Source organism: Balaenoptera physalus, assembly GCF_965194825.1.
Source record: "Balaenoptera physalus genome assembly, chromosome: 15".
Taxonomy (NCBI): domain Eukaryota; kingdom Metazoa; phylum Chordata; class Mammalia; order Artiodactyla; family Balaenopteridae; genus Balaenoptera; species Balaenoptera physalus.
In genome coordinates this window covers 65,965,356-65,980,203 of record NC_138894.1, presented here as the reverse complement: position 1 = coordinate 65,980,203, position 14,848 = coordinate 65,965,356, and the positions used below count along the sequence as shown (strand labels likewise).

Sequence of the window (14,848 nt, the reverse complement as noted above, 5' to 3'; positions counted from 1 at the left end):
TTTTCAGAAGCCCTGGGAAGGGGCCCATCAAGATCTTTTACATGGTCATATATTTTTGTAAAGTTCCAAAAGTAAAATATTTTAACTGAAATTGGTTACGACAGCTGTCCCTCTTTACTGCCTCTCTCCCTTCATTATAATTCCCCAGGTGTGGGGTGGCCTTGAAATGGCTGTGGGCATTTTTGGGATTCAGATAAAGGGAAATTGTGTTGAGGATATTAATGATACATTTCTATGTAGTCTAGAGTTACTTTTGTGTATAGTTACCTTGTTACTAGTCATTCTAATACAGGTATGGCTTCTAAGAATATTTCATGCCATCCAGCACGCACAAGAGCAAGTCAAATACATTTCTAAATTGTGTCTATAACATTTTGAGCTACATAAGAATATAACCAAATTACTCTTCTACTACGTCTATCACCTTACTGATGAATATAGGAGTTCTGCCACTAGAAGCCTTGTTTCTTCAGGACTTTTTAATGCATTGTATCAATGCATGCTCCCTCACCAGTGTGGCATGAAGGTGCAAGGCACACATGGTGCCATGGAATGAACTTATCCTACAACTCTTGGCACTGGAAGCATGTGGGGATTGGGAGAGAGACAAGTGTGAAATGTACAGAGCCAGAAGCTAGTCTGTTGAAAATTCTTCCAATTGTCTGACACATAAAGTTATAAATGGAGGTTTCAGTTCTCAATGATGCCTAAACAAAATGGAAATGTTCTTCCATCAGGAATATACTTAATAGTGCAGCATATACAATTATAAACACACTCTTTTCTCTTTTTTTTTTATTATATGTGCTTGAAATAGAATTTTCCAGAATGCCTGTGTTTGTAGGAGCAAAAACCTTTAAGCAGTACTATAAGCAGTAAGTCTGTGATTTTGTAGGTTTTATGCATCTCAAAATAAGTCTTAGCATATCTGACACATCTTGTCAAGATGAATTGTGCTGGTTTTCGATGAAGCAGCATGCAGTATTGACACAATGCATTAAAAAGTCCTCAAGAAACAAGGGTTCTAGTGACAGAACTCCTATATTCCTCAGTAAGGTGATAGATGGAGAATAAGAGTAGTTTGATTATACTATTACACAGCTTAATATATAGTAGACACAATTTAGAAATGTATTTGACTTGCTCTTGGGCATGCCTTAGTTTCGGATTAATTTTGTATCTATTTTCAGAACGGTTGATACACTAAAAGAGGAAAGGAAGGATGTATCCTATTGGAAACTGATGATCTAAACTAAAAGAAAGGAGAGTAGCAGAGACTTCAAAATGTTGAAAACTCTCTTATCACAACAGAAGCTAAAAACTCTGATGTCCAGAGTCATAAAGACAAGAAACAGGATCACAACAGCAAGGAAAATATAGATTAAACAATAACAGAAGAGAGAGAAAATTTATGTAATTTGGGACATTCCAGGACAAAGAACAGAAGAACAGACCGAGGAGGTAAGTAGTGGTCTGCATGAGGACATGGACTACAGAAAAGTTAATGAGTTGGTCATTGTGTCAAAGGGTATTTAAAATTAGCCACTGCTCAAGAAGCCTGAAATACCATGACTCTTTTAGCTCATAGGTGAAGGAAACTGGATAGAGCTTAGCCCAAATTTGACAAAACTCTAAAAATGTTACATGACACTGTAATGAGTTGGAAGTTGGAAAAAACTTTTCTAAATTATCAATCATGAAAAAACAAATTTCTACTAGTCTGAATTATCTTTCTCATCTCCTTATAGAAAGATTGCAGAAAAAAGTGGCTTATCATATAAAGAGATGACTACAGATTTAGAAAAATATTATACATGTATTTTAGGCAGCTCATTAGGAAACATGTTTTGTCATTTTTTTCCCCCTGGATTTTGTGATGTTTGTGGAATTTTTCAGTTTTAGAAATTAGTATTTTATTATGATTTCTTACTTCATTGTAAACAAATGTTCAATCTGTGCTCAGTTTTTGTCTGTGATTTTGTATTTCTTTCGGTAAAAAGGGCCCCCAAGCTGTATAAGCTTTAGGCCCCACGAGAACTGGATCTGTTGCTGCTCATCTGATAGCATCCTTTATAGAGCAGTGTTTCTCAAGCCTTAATGTGCATTTGAATCCCCTGGGGATCTTGTTAAGATGCGGCTCCTGAGATTCTGTATTTCTAACAAACTCCCAGGTGGTGCCCACACTGCTGGTCTAGGGACACACTTTGAGAATCAAAGATCTAGAACAATGGTTCCTGTCTGGCTGTGCATTGGAATCACTTGTGATGCTCTTAGAAAACACAGATGCCTGGGCCCTACCCTTGAAGATTCTTACTTAGGAGGTCTAGATTGGGGCCCTTTAGCTATATTTTTTTCTTGTTTAAAAATTCCTTAAGTAGGGAAAGAGACCCTTTGATACACTGTTGGTGGGAATTCAAACTGATGCAACCATTTTGGAGGTTGATTTAGCAATATCTTCCTGGAAACCTAAAAGAAGCCAGCTTGTAAGGCAGTCTGGGAAAGGGAATTTACAGATTCCTACCCCAGCGTGGGAAAAAAAAAGTGTGGGAGGATGGGGTTTGGCTGAGAGACAATAGATATATAATTGGTACAAGGTACATTCTCTGTGACCCAGAACTTCCACTTCGAGGAATTTATCCTAGTAATATTTATACGTATCAAGACATAAGTATAAGATTGTTTAATTCCACATCATTTGTAGTTGGGGAAAACTAACAGTAACCTGCCCATCAATAAATTATTCAAATCATGAAACATCTTTACAATGAAATAAAAATAGCTAATCTTAGTTAAACAATTACTGTGTGCCAGACATTGCTCTAAGTTATTTATAAATATTAACTAAATTTGTCTTCACAATTATCATGTTTCCATTTACACATGATGTAATTTATATGTATTGACATGGAAAGCTGTCCAGGGATATAACAGGCAAAAAGCAACTAGCAGAACATTATATATAGTATATCATGCATTACCATTATAATACAATAGCAAAAAATAATATATTAAAATCTGAGACACAGTCCCAGTAGATAACTACTGATCTAGAATAGGAATGAAAGGACATTCAGTTATATCCAAACACGCTGTTTTCATGCAATTTGATTAACTGGTAACACTTTCAGAAGAAGAGAAAGTAAAAATGATTAGGTTGATTTGGTGGTTTAGAGTATTCTGTCAATGGTCAGACGAATAGTCATTCTGAATGATCTCAACATTAGGGATGATGGGAAGAACTGACCCATACATGTTCCTATATCTCATTTCTTTTAGGACACACTCTTGGGAGAAATACTCCAGTGCAATTTGTCTGGGCTTCTCAGTTGGTCCAGCTCTTTGCCTTATGCTGTTTCATCTTAGGAAGCTCAGTCCACTCTTACTTTTAGTCCATGGCAAGGTTTAAAAAATTTTCCAACACTTTATTATGGGAATTTTCAAACATACAGAACAGATAAAATAAATCTACAGGGAACACATGTATCTATCATCGGATTGTACAGCTAACATTTTACTATACTTGCTTTATTGCAAATCTACTTATTTCTCTATGCATCCATTGATCCACTTCATTTTTGGGGACGCATTTCAAAGTAATTTGCTGACATCAATCAGTACATTTTCCCCTAAATGTGTCAGTATACGTATCAACAACTATAGTTTAATATTCATTTATAGTTCATTTTCTTTCCCTGTGAGGTAAAATTTACACACAGGAAACGCACAGATCTTAGGTGAACCATTTGATGACTTTTAACTAATGTGTGCATCTGCATAACTCAAACTTCTGTCCAGAGAGAACTTTACTGTACCTACGAGTTCCCTCATGCCTCCGCCCTGGGGTACTTCCCTGCCTCTGCACCACTCCCCCACCAGACAATCACTGCTCTGACTTTTTTTCCATCATAGATATCCATTCTAGAACTTCACGTAGATAGAATAATACAGTATGTCTTTTGTGTAACAATTCTTTCACTCAGCATAACGTTTTTGCGTTTTTGTGATTCATCCATGTTATTGCATGTCCCCATTGTTTGTTAAGCATGTCCTTATCTTCTGGCATAAGGTGATGTTTCAGGTTCAACTTGTACTTTCCCTGTTCTAGGCCTGGAATCAGCCATTTTCCCAAGGATCTCTGGTTTCCTTTAATAAAGGGTATATTCAGAGACCAAGATTTGGGCACTCAATGTTTTAATTGCTACTGGGGTGTCATTGCTTTTAGGCTCATTCACTCTGTGGACAGACATAGGAAATACACACACACACATATATATGTGTGTTAATATATGTATCTATACATACACACATATACATCTGTAACTATTTCTGTATTTATCTGTGTGTATGTATACATTTACACACACAAACACAAATAATAATAAAAGCTAAGTTCATACTGATACTCTGGTTTCAATCCAAACCCTCATGGTTTTCTAGACTTCCTGTTTCAATATTTGTAAATACCTTCTCAGGCAATGAGAATTTTGGCTCCTATTATCCTAGTATATTTACTTATTGGCTCAATCTCCCAGCCACGCCCGCTGTCTCTTCTGCCCACCACCTCCACATCCCACCTCTTTACCCCTGTGTCTCACCCCTTCCTGCCCTGCATCCATGCCTCTGAATGGCTTCCTCAACCCTCGCACCATCCTGTGATGATGAACTTGCTGTGCTGAGTTCTCCATGCTGGGAAGGGAAGTAGAGGAAGCAGGCAACACGTTTTGAAGGGAAGAAACCCAAGTGAACAAAACCATTTGCTCCATTTGCAGTAGTTCTATTTCTTAATTCCTGTTCCTAAATTTTTTTTTTTTCTTTGGCTGCGTTGGGTCTTCATTGCTGCGCACGGGCTTTCTCTAGTTGTGGCGAGTGGGGGCTACTCTTCGTTGCAGTGTGAGGGCTTCTCATTGCAGTGGTTTCTCTTGTTGTGGAGCACGAGCTCTATCATGTATCTATCAATGGTCAGACGGATAGTATGCTCTAGGAACGTGGGCTTCAGTAGTTGAAACACGCGGGCTCAGTGGTTTCGGCTCGTGGGCCCTAGGGTGCGCGGGCTTTAGTAGTTGTGGCGCCCGGGCTTAGTTGCTCTGTGGTGTGTGGGATCTTCCCGGACCAGGGATTGAACCTGTGTCCCCTGCATTGGCAGGTGGATTCTTCAGCACTGCGTCACCAGGGAAGTCCTGTTCCTAAATTTTTACAAAGAAAAGCACCGAGTCTTTAAAAAAAGAGAAAGGGAACGATCGAGTGGAGCAAGTTACAATTTTATTTAAAGTCCCAAGCAGAAGACTTTTTTTTTTAAGGATTTAATTAATTATTTATAACATCTTTATTGGTGTATAATTGCTTTACAATGTTCTGTTAGTTTCTGCTGTATAACAAAGTGAATCAGCTATATGTATACATATATCCCCATATCCCCTCCCTCTTGCATCTCCCACCCTCCCTATCCCACCCCTCTAGGTGGTCACAAAGCACAGAGCTGATCTCCCTGTGCTATGCGGCCCAAGCAGAAGACTTTTAACAGGCTATTAGAATGATAACCTGTGCTTGCTGTGGAATCAGCTCAAAGCCTTCCCGATGTTGCCCAGCACGGGCTAACACTGCTCTGTAACAAGTGAACACACTGACGGCCTTCAAAGGCGTTAATCAGTCATAAGGAGTATTAGCAGAAGCTTCCATTGCCGAAGTGTTGGCTGTCCTTGGTCGGGCACAGCAGGCCAGGGTCCCAGCCAGTCGCACCAGTCCTCCGGCCTTGGCATTCACGAGGTCTCAGCTGTGACAAGCCTGCAGGCATCAAGGTCAGGCTTTCACCCACTGACTTGAGCTGCCTTGGGGTTTCTCATCAGAGCCTTTGCCTATCACCTTAGGGGGGAAACGCTGCCACAGTTACTTTCACATTTCCTAAGTCCAAGAAATAATCTGGCTTTTGGAAAACAATCTGATAACTCTTTCTGGAAGTTGTGGGAGGTAGCGACCCCTTGAGTGCACCAAGCAGCTTGTAGGGTTGGCTCTTTCATTTCGAGTAGCTTAGTTTGCTTATCAGATTGCATAAAGCTGGGTTCTCTCAGGGTCTGCTTCTGTCTCTGGCCACACGCTCCCTACTGACCAGGGAACCCACTTAATCGTCTCTGAAATATGCCACATTTGTAGGCTTAAGGCAGCCCTGACCTAAAATAAGGATGGCAGATTTGTTTCAAGACATGTACTAGCTCTGATTAATTGTTCGCGTAGGCCTGAGAGAGCTGTATAGTAAAGGACTTTGTGGCTTCATCAGGGCTCAGTAGGAAACAGTACGGCAATTGATTAGTTATGTCTGCCGTGAGCATGGCGTGGAGGACTGGGGTAAATGGGCACCATATTTGTCATCCCTCTCCTAGGATTTAACCTCATGTTCCACCACAAGATAGGTAAGAAAGTTTTGCCTGAGGTAGACAGTAATTATCTTAACTTCAAAACTGCCTGATTGGTACTATCTCGTGTCTGTTGTCCTTATTTATTTTATTAATATTTTGGCCAAGTGTGTTCTCTGATGAATAACAAGAAAGAAAGAGAAAACTGAATATTCATTGAACATCTACTAATTGTCAGCTCCTTCTTTTAGGAGCTTTATTAAATATCTCTCACGATATATTCAAAACAATCCTATAAAATCAGAATATTATTCCCCTTCTTAAAATAATAAAGAAATTAAGCCTCAGAGAAGAAAACATTTGCCTATAATCCATAATAGAAAATCTCAAATCCAAGGGTGATACTCGTTCTGATATACTTGGACAGTGGTTCTCACTCTTAGGAACATATTAGAATCTCCTGGAAAGATTTTAAAAACATTTGAAAATTTTGATAACCGCATCTTGTCCCAGATCAATTACATCAGAACCTCTGGGGTAGAGGAGACTCAGGCGTAGGAATGAGTTAAAATTTTTCCAGTTGATTCTAATCTGCAGTCACTGGGCCAAGGAGTAGGGAGCAGGATAATTTATATTTATAGAATGCCCATTCTGAGCCTAGCTCCCTGCCCTGCCATATTCTATCTAATTTAATTAATTCTCATGTAATTTCTCAAAGAAAAAACTATTAGCCTCTTTTTACCTATGAGGAAAATGGAGGCCCATAAAACAAAGAAATTCCTAGAAGAAGATCTTGCAGTAGAACTGGGATTTGAATGCAAGTCTGTTTGCTTCCAAAGTACTTGCTCTTTCCATGGCACCATGCTTTTTTTTGGTTAAGTTTCTGAACCAAGGCTCCACCCTTAACCCTAGTTTTGAGCAAATTTGGATTCTGCCTTGTTTCCACATCTGACCCCAACTTGTCATTCCCTTCCTTGACTTGGTTCTAGCTTCAGCTGGAAGCACCATTCTGAGCATTTGGTTTCATGGTCGAGAAATGCAAGAGGCACTCCCTAAAGTTACCACCTTCTATCCTGTGGGCTTTGGGCAGCTCAGAGTAAGGCTGTTTCCAGAGCCAGGGATCCTGCACAGTGACCTCGACTCTGCAGGATCTCTGTGTCCACGCCAGATAAGTGTGGAGTCCCCTTTTTGGACACCAGGCAGTTCAAAGAGATACAGAAGAGTTGTGGCCTGAGGTCCTAATCCTGTTAATTGAGGGCACCTGTGTGCCTGCTTGGCTTTTTTTTTTTTAATTTAATGTTTTATTAAATGACTTCTAAATGTAAGGTCATCCTTGCCAGCTTAGTCAGTTGCTACTTGACTTAGCGCCTAGGTGCGGGATCAAAAGGATTGAGCTCCGCCCAGCATTATAATTGTGGAGTTTTCCAGATGCTCTTCCACGGAGGTCATAGGTTCTAGAGGGTTCTGCAGTCATGAGCTCCCCCTTGGCCTTTATCTTCTGGCTCACAGTGGTCTCTGCTCTTTGCCTTGCATATTCTTCAGAGGTTAGTGACCTCCTGAAGTGAGGCTTGAGGAAATAATAACCATAATAAGAGTAAGAGCTGGTCCCTGAGGAGCACTTCCTACGCACCAGGCGCCGGTCCAAGTGTCTGTATTTATTCCCTCATGCAATCTCTGCAGCAGCCCTAGGAGGTCAGTGTTACAGGTGGGGAAACTGAGGAGCTCTGAGGCTTCGTGATTTGCTCAACGTCGTGCAGCCAGCAAACAACAAGCAGTTAGCCATCTGTGCTTGGCTGTTTTAATGTCACATTGACTTCAGCTCCTCAGGTCAAAATCATGAGTCTCCATGAGATAGCTGAGTAAACAAGAGAACCTCAGAGCTGGCTTGGATCTCCAGCTTGATTTAGTTCCACACCTGCCTAAAGCCAAAGAGCCCTGTGGAGCACCATTGTCAGAAACAAATGAGACTGTTTAAATATTTCCTGGGGAAGGAATGGCACAATCTCTCCCATTAATTGATACATTGTTAGGCAGCTCAGAAACACTTTTAAAATTAAGCCTGTATATTGCTCTCTGTAATTTTCAAGTTCTTCAGCTGACTGATTTTCCTCAGTCTTAATCAAAGACTGATTTCTATAAAATTGATCCATCGTCCAAGTAGTTGGTGCAAATTAGGTTGGACTAAGCAAGGTCAGTTCCAGGCCAAATTATGAATAAGGTTCTCCAGCGGAGTTTACTTTCATTGTCCTTAATCATGTGTTTTCCTTTAGGGACAGCCCCTTCTCACCCTCTCCAGTCTAACTTTTCTTCCCCCATCAGAATTCCCACTGTCAGAAAAAATTTGGAAACTTAGCCACCAGGGGTAAGTGAATGATAAAACATGATTGTATCCTCCTAAGAGCATTTATACTTTTTTTTTTTTTTTTTTTAAGGACGAAGGCTTGAAAGATTTGGCATAAAGGAATAAAATGAATCTTAGTCATCAGGCAGGTTAAGGGAGGGTGGGGTAAGGGAACATAGCTTCCCAGCGCTTCTGATATTGAAACAGCACGTAAAACATTGATCAGCTTCAGCTAGTTTTGCCTCCTTAAATAGAGTGTTGATTAATCAAATTGAAACAGCACCAGCTTAAACTGGTTTTGCCTCTGTAACTAGGTTGATTAATCAAACCTTGAGTTACTTTACAGAGGCAGCACTGCGCATGTGCAAGACAGGAACCCACGTCTCCAGGATGACCCCAGAACCAAGGATCTTCAGTCCACAGAACTCAAAGAATAGAAGTGTTGCCACTGGAGCCCTTTACGAAGCAAGAAGTCCTTCAATAAGGAAAATCTGGCCTCCTGCACCGTAAGTAGCTTATATGGACTAATTCAAGTCTAGCCAATCAGCTTCCAAGTTTGAAATTCCCCTAACTCCTTTAATTTTGCCCTGAAGCCTGGATAGAGGGACAGATTTGAGAACTTTGTCTCCAGTTTCCTTGCTGGTCGATCTCACAGTGAAGCTCTTCCTTTTTTCAAAAGCTAATGCCATAGTACTGGCTTCTGTGCGCCTGGGGCAGCTAGCCCTTGCTCGGTAACAATACTGCGTCATGTAGGACACCTGACTCGCCAGCGTGAGCCTGGTCCTACGTCTCCATGCTGGGCTGCTGCCTGGTCAGATGACGACCTCCGCTGTGTGAACACCGGTGGTCTCATGGGAAGATGGAATAGAAGAGCATAGGGGGGGTCAGGGACCTGTGTTACTTGAGGTCTAAGTGAAATAGAAAGTGGCTGGTTGGCTCAAAGTAAAGCCCAGTAGGATTCGAATAGCCACCCTGGATTTGACTGATGATCTGTTTTCATTCCCTTCTCAAAGATGGCATCTCCCACAGTGCAGTCTCCACTCCACCCTTCCCGCTGCCAAAACAGGAGTCAGCGATCATTTGGAGAGGAGTTTTCCTCAGAAAAAACAGCCGTGTCTTTTGATGCAGGGCATACACATTCCTTGAAAGGCTTTCTGTCGAAACAGACAAGGTCCCAGCCTGCCTTCCTTTCAGAGAGATGAAAATATCACAGCCTGCGGTGGTTGAGGGCGCCGTGGAAACTAAACTCCTTAGCCTTGAGGTGTAGGGATGGGCGTGTGTGTTTTATTTATTATTTACTGAGAAGCCTGCCCAAACACTGCATTTTAGGAACTGGTAAGAAATACTGATGAAAGTATGAGCACCCGGGGCAGGAAAGAGCCTTTGAAACTAGGACAGACTTTCATTAGAGCCCTACCTGGAGTCTGTGGGTGAGGCAGTTTGTATGCACTACCCTCTCATCCTCACAAATCAGTTTTTAAACTTGGTTTAGGCTCCGGGGAGCAGTGAAATTGGGAATTTCAAATGAGCCTCTCATTTCAGATGTGTCCATAATAGAAACCACTGGGCAGTGGGGCATAATTAACAATCTCTCCTTCACTGAGACCGCAGAATGGCATTCATTTCACCAACTGGGCTTGACAAGAATTGGCTAGAATGTCTGAGTAGCTTTCCAGCTGCTGCTCGTGTAGCTCTGGCTTCCAGCAGTATTTGCATTCCAAATAAAACGAGGCCTGAAATAGATGTGCAATACATGTTCAAAGCTATTTTTAATCAATGATCACTTGGTTCGCTGTGAAAGATTATCAGCAGGTCACAATCCATTTCGGATTTTGCTGTGTCCTGCAGAACTGATCTAAACACACAGCGACTTCAGCTCCCTTGTGCTTCGTCAGCTCTGTGGATGAAGGGGAGGAGGGGCTTGAGTGGACGGGGGCAGCACAGACATGTTTACAGTTACAAGTACCAGAGCTGGAGGGCCATTTACTTGAACTGTTTAAGTTTGTCCTGGTCCCACAGAGAAACTTTGTGGGGCAATCATAAGCCCGGAGGATTCTGTCCTCTGAACCTCCATCCTGAAGCTCACCATGTTACTGTCCAGGAAGCCAATCAATTTCAATTCAAGGGAGAACTCAGAAAGAAATGTTTCTCATTTCTAAGCCCCTTCTAGCTGTGGGGATGCTGTAAGCCCTGCATATTTCTTTATAGATAGTATCTTCCTGGAAGCTTGAGCTTTCTGTAGGGACTGCTGCCAATATTATCCACTAGTTATTGTTGTTGTTGTTTTAAATAATAGCACCTTACATTTATTTAGCACGATTACTGTTTGCAAGCAAGTCTATAATTTCATTTGCAAAAAGTATTTACATAGTATGAATATTTAAATAGTTATAATTGCATATTAATTTTGTTTAACAGAATATGCTCATATTATTCTCCCCACCCCTGTTTCTCTCTTTTCTTTTTCTATAATGTGTTTTCCTTTTTGATCCAGCTCTTCTGACTTTTTTTTTTACACATCCATTGGCAACTATATTTCATTTGATCCCCACGACTATTAGTCTTAGTGCTTTATCTTACAACTTAAAAATAAACCCTCTGTCTTTTACCCGTAATATTCATTTTGCCCTCATTTTCCATCCTCCCCAAATGCTAGTTTATAGTTTCCAAAAACATTTTGCTGTGCTTTACTTAAGAGTTTAGATGTGGCTTTGTCTTTTTTCAAATTGCAATAGTTGATACCAACTCATGCACATATAAACTCTGCACAAGGTTTCTAACCTCTCTGTGCCTCGGTTTCCTCATTAGTTAATTTGAGTTCATTAGCTATCGTGAGGGGTGAGTTATAACACGTAAAGTGCTCAGAGCGCGTCTGGCACGTGGTCAGCGTTCACTGAATGTTTGCTGCTACTATGTTGTTTGTCTTCCTCCACGGGAATGTGTGCTTTGTGAGGGCAAGCTCTGTGCTGAACGGCTTCCATCTGGCCCTCCAGGTCCATGCTCTGCCTTCTCCACCCTGTGCGTTGACCCAGCAGACAGGCGTTGCATGGACCACATCAACAGTCCTCGCCTGTGGCTCCAGGTTGGGTTTTGCTCCTTGTGGAGCGCTGGCAGGAGACTGGAGGGAGCGGGGAGAGTGAGTTTGGGGAGTTTGTTCCTCTAGATCCCTCCCTGGGGGAGTCACATCAGGATGGCTGTGTCCTTGACTGAAAGTCACAGGTCCTGTCAGATGGCCTCTCCACAAGCTTTCTATCCAGGCCCCACTAACTACTTCCTCCCTTTGCCTGCTCAAGCCCAGTGCTGGCCACTGTGACCATCCTTTGTTATTCCCCTACGCTCTGCCAACACCTTAAATTACCCCTGTTTAAAGTCCCCTCAAATTATCCAATGTGAGCATGGCTTTCTTTGTCTTCCATGACTTTGATATTTTTGAAGAGTCTGATCAGATATTTTGTAGAATGTTGCTCAATTTGGGTTTGCTTGGTGTTTTTTCACAGTGAGCTTGCAGTTATGCGTTTTGGGAAGGATACTTTAGGGGTCATGTACCCTTCTCAGTGCATCGTATTGGTGGATACATGATTCAATATGTTTTATTACTAGTGATGTTAACCTTGATCCCTTGGTTAAGGTGATGTCTGCTTTACTTTATTATACCGTTACTATTTTCCTATTGTAATTAATAAGTAATTTTTGGACAATATTTTGAGACTATGCAAATATCCTGTTTCTCTTCAAGCTTTCGCCCATTAGTTTGAGCATTCATCAGTAGATCTTGCCTGCAGCAGTTAACACGGTAGTGTTCTAATGCCGATTTTCTATTTCCCTCATTCCTTCCATATTTCTTTTTTTTAAAATTATTTTATTTATTTATTTATTTTTGTCTGCCTTGGGTCTTCGTTGCTGCGTGTGGGCTTTCTCTAGCTGCGGCGAGCGGGGGCTACTCTTCGTTGCGGTGCGCGGGCTTCTCATTGTGGTGGCTTCTCTTGTTGTGGAGCACAGGCTCTAGGTGCACGAAGTCAGTAGTTGTGACACGCGGGCTCTAGAGCGCAGGCTCAGTAGTTGTGGTGCATGGGCTTAGTTGTTCCGCGGCATGTGGGATCTTCCCAGACCAGGACTCGAACCCCTGTCCCCTGCATTGGCAGGTGGATTCTTAACCACTGCACCACCAGGGAAGTCCCCCATATTTCTTAATTGGAATTCATTCTTCCATAAGGAAGAGTTGTATCTTATTTATTTCTTTCAGTATGGACTTGTGGATATTTATTTTATTATTAGGATTATATACAACCCCATGCTATCATTATTTATTTTGTTATGAAGTTGATCCAGCTTTGGCTACTGGGAGCTCTTTTAGATTGGATCCTATGTCCTTTTGACATACACACATTTTATTTTTGAGCACTGCCTTATTTCTGGCACCAAAAGATGCTTCTGCTCTTTGTATTTTCTTTTTCTTTTTTTAAGTGAGTAGACTTTATTTTTTAGAGCAGTTTTAGGTTTACAAAGAAAGTGAGCAAAAAGTACAGAGAGTTCCCATATACCCCCCTCGGATTTCCCCTACTATTACTATCTTGCATTGATATGGTGTATTTATTATAATTGATGAACCAATATTGATATATTATTATTAACTAAAGTCCGTAGTTTAAATTAGGGTTCACTCTTTGTGTTGTCTAGTTCTATGGGTTTTGACAAATGCATAATGTCATGTGTCCACAATGACAGTAGCATATAGAAGAGTCTCACTAGCCTAAAAATCCCCTGTGTTCCATCTGTTCTTCCCTCCTTCCCCCCAGCCCAAACTGCTGGAAACCACTGATCTTCTCACTGTCTCTGTAGATTTGCCTTTTCCAGAATGTCATATAGTTGGAATCATACAGTATGATGTCTTCTTTCACTTAGCAGTAGGCACGTAAGGTCCTTCTATGTCTTTTCATGGCTTCAGAGCTCATTTCTTATAATTACTGTATAATATTTCATTGTATGGATGTACCACCATTTATCCACTCACTGACTGAGGACATCTTGGGTGCTTCCAAGTTTTGGTAATTATGAGTAAAGCTTCTATAAACATTTATGTGCAGGTTTTTGTAGGACATACGTTTTCAACTCATTGGCGTAAATACCTAGGAGTGTGATTGTTGCATCATATGGTGAGACTATGTTTAACTTTGTAAGAAACTGCCAAATTGTCTCCCGAAGTGGCTGTACCATTTTGCATTCTCATCAGCAATGAATTCTTGTTGTCTTACATCCTTCAGCATTTGGTGTTGTCAGTATTTTGGATTTTATCCATCCTAGTAGTTATGTACCAACTGTGTTGTTTAACTGGTCAAATCCAATAAAAGGTGCTGTCTGAAATGTTTGATGAAGGATGTAACTTGAGAATCAGATTTCTTGGAATTGGGAAAGGAGCCAAAGCAGAAGCTAAGTTGAAAACAAAAAAGAGGGACCAAGTCTCAGCCCAGCATGGCAAAATCTACCTGAAAGCACAAATAAAACTTAATTCCCAAGTCTAGAGTCAAACTGAGGAAAGGAAGTACATTGGTATTTTTTAGTATGTGGACATCTCCTGTCTTAGTGTCTTAATTTTGGTTAGCTGGAATTTCTTCTTCACGTACATTTACCAGAAAAGATAAATGGGTAATGTATTTTCTGACCCCATGAATCTTGGGAATGTTAGGAATGCCTTCAGGCATAGAAGACAAGTAAGTTGGAATAGTGGAACATCTGTTGTGCTTTTCTGCTCAGCTTTTCCTGTTTGTCTTTTGTTGTTGTCGTTGTTTTTGTTTTATTTTGTTTTCAATTGAGGAACGTTTACTCCCTCAACCCATGTATTTTTGGTATAATTATCACTTCAGAGTCGGTATGTACCTAGACCTGGTTAACTGTGATAACCTGTCCTTAATGACTTACACAAGGGGTGGGGATATCATCCAAATAGGGCCAGTCAGGGCCTTTGAATTAAATTACATGCATGGCTTGTGAGCTGTGTGGATGTAGAGCTGGGCTGCGAGGGGCCATCTTCTCTGCCACGTGAACAGAGTTCATCTGTGGCAAGAGAGAATGAGGCCAACATAAGCAAAATGAAACACGCAGATCTTAGAGATGGAGAGAGAGAGAACACGAGCGCTGGAGGGAAGAGAATGAGAAAATGAGA

General features: G+C 41.1%; 1 long non-coding RNA gene across 3 annotated transcripts in view; it reads left to right on the top strand.

The window, feature by feature from the left end:
• Positions 1-14,848, top strand: part of LOC309644263 — a 200,341-nt gene that overhangs the window by 137,469 nt on the left and 48,024 nt on the right. For all 3 annotated transcript variants that reach the window (XR_014254320.1, XR_014254321.1, XR_014254322.1), the window contains exons 6-7: positions 1,191-1,461; positions 9,035-9,194. This is a non-coding gene — a long non-coding RNA (uncharacterized lncRNA). The remainder of the gene's footprint in view (positions 1-1,190; positions 1,462-9,034; positions 9,195-14,848) is intronic.